The sequence below is a fragment of the Macrobrachium rosenbergii genome, chromosome 46, assembly GCF_040412425.1.
Source record: "Macrobrachium rosenbergii isolate ZJJX-2024 chromosome 46, ASM4041242v1, whole genome shotgun sequence".
Taxonomy (NCBI): domain Eukaryota; kingdom Metazoa; phylum Arthropoda; class Malacostraca; order Decapoda; family Palaemonidae; genus Macrobrachium; species Macrobrachium rosenbergii.
Genome location: NC_089786.1, coordinates 52,302,195 through 52,304,694, shown reverse-complemented (window position 1 = coordinate 52,304,694; position 2,500 = coordinate 52,302,195). Strand labels below are relative to the sequence as shown.

At 41.2% G+C, this 2,500-nt stretch overlaps 1 protein-coding gene across 2 annotated transcripts in view; it reads right to left on the bottom strand.

Moving 5' to 3' along the window:
- Positions 1-2,500, bottom strand: part of LOC136830348 (beta-1,4-glucuronyltransferase 1-like) — a 156,468-nt gene that overhangs the window by 102,722 nt on the left and 51,246 nt on the right. The window lies entirely within an intron of this gene.

The following is a 2,500-nucleotide window of genomic DNA, read 5'->3' as shown; positions in this document are numbered from 1 at the left end:
CTTTTTGGAATTTCGGGTCAAAAACTTCCAACCTGTCGTTTAGAGACAGTTATCTATTATCTCTCTGTCTCCTCTCTGTCTAATATTTTGAACATCTTCAGTGAAAGTTCATGAAAACCTCTTGATTCTGTCAACGTTTTGGAATTTCAGGTCAAAAACTTCTAACCTATCGTTTAGAGATCACATGGTTTGACTAGCCAGAGCAGCTTCTGTAGAATTAAAATTTGTTTATATGTTATCAGTGGCTAATTCCATCCACTACTGCCCTCAAACTTTTCGAGGGCTTATTCTTTAGCCTTCCTCTTCGATGGCATTGAATCAAAGGCATATCTGTTCTTGAATCTTTTCTCCTTTCTCTGCCTCTGTACTTCCAGGCCCTTCTCTGGACGTATAAGTACTGTTCCAGTTGTTGTTCCTGCCCTTTTTTTATAGGCATCATTCCAGCAGGAGGTAGTAGAGCACTGTGTTCTCAAACACAAAGTCTGAGGTTCAAGATATACCAGCCAGCCAATCAGTGAACCCAGCTATAAGTGGGTACAAGGTGCAGTTGGTCGTCAAACGTGGGGCAGAGTGGATCTAGCCACCCAACTGTAACACAAGCTGTTAGACGGACTTTGGCTTGGCTAGTTCAGCCACTCTTACATCCCTTTCCAGTAAGCACTGCTTAGGCCACTGTTTTGTTGAGTTCAAGGAGAGTATACATCATCTCCTCAGGTGGCCTCTGCATTAGATCTGCGACAATCAATAATCTCCTGGCCGCACAGAATCTTGATGGCTGTTTCACTGCCTTTGTTGCCAAGTATCAGGACTCGGCTTCTGTTTCCCCAATCCCATGTAACCTGCATCTCAAGGTCAGGTCTATCACTTTCTCTGAGGTTTACCATCATTCTTTCTCCTTCTGTCTTCTCTATCTGTTTTTTTTATGCCATGAACTAGATCTTCTTCTTCTTCTTCTTCTTTTAACGTGCTTTTTTTCCCATTTGTATGGGGTAAGCACGATGCCTTCTTTTGAAGGACTTCGATTTGGCTTTTGGGGTAGACTGTCGGCTCGATCAGCTGCCCTGCCCAACTAGATAAAGGCATGAGTTGCCTTTTCAACTGGGGTCTCCAAATATAGAAAGACACTTGTTAATTATATATACTGTGTGTATACGTTTAATATTTGTAATTGCATATCAGTTATAGGATTTTGTGTAGAGAAAGCAGTCCAGCTAATCTAATATTGCATCACCAAGTTAATAGGGTTACTTGCACCATCACTCCAAACTTTTCGTGGTCTGGTTAAACTACTTTAATAATAATAATGTAGGTTTTTATGCCTTGGACGGAACTAAAACCAGCCAGATCAACAAACCTAACATTACCTAACCTAAAGCAAAGGCTTGCTATATGGCTTTCACCCCGTGGAACAACCTCCCAGAGAGTGTTGTGTAACTGGAACTTCAGAAGTTCAAGCGAAGATGCAATGCATTACTGCCCTATTACTAATCAACTTTTATTTTAATATTTTACTTACATTTTTATTATTTTTTTATCTATCTGTTTTCCTAATAACTGATCTCCTCTTTCTGTATTTCCCATTACCTTCTGTTACTTCTGTCGAATGAACACCATATTCTGTGGAAGCTTGAATTTCAGGTCAATGGCTCCTGTTGGCTTGTTCCGTATAAATAGGGTTCATCTTCTGATTAATAACAATAGTAATGAAAATCCAGAGGTGAGGGAGGAAACTGAATTAACTAACCTAGTCAGACTTACTCTCCGGATTAGAATATGCCTATTTTGGTCACCACTGGCATAAAGCGTGTATAACCCCATTAGATTGTTACCATGGGTATAGTGGGCAACTTGAAATATTAAACTTTACTTTAATATAATTTTCCATAGGCCATCTTTAATGCAATATAATGTTTAAAACTACAGTGATATTCTATCAGAGTAAGGGCAACTGACTGACAGTAATGAAAATAAACACGAAGGAAGCAAACTAGCCTGGACCACTGAACCTAACCTAACCTAGTGACTAACCTAGTGAGTAAGCCTTCACTGGTCTCTCTTCTGCAACAATAATTCACACTGCTGACATTCAGCATTATTAGCAGCAAGAGTACAGCCAGTTCAGAGCAGTGAACAGCAAACGAAGGAAGCAGACTAGCCTGGACCGACTGAACCTAACCTAACCTAGTGACTTACCTAGTGACTAAGCCTTCATTGGTCTCTGCTGCAACAAAAATTCACACTGCTGACATTAAGCACTATTAGCAGGAAGAGCACAGCCAGTTCACAGCAGTGAACAGCAAAATACCAGAATATTCATGACCTAGCATTCCGCTGCTCCGCGGAAGAAGTCCGAAAACCAACGAGACCAACTTGATATAGGTCAGCGTGTTCTTTGAGTCGCCAGGAAGTCTTGGACTGAACTAGGCCGCAACAATAAGAGGGGGAAAATGCCAGGAAGATAGATCCCACCTACTCTGGCCCTGGGGGATGCGGTGGGTTG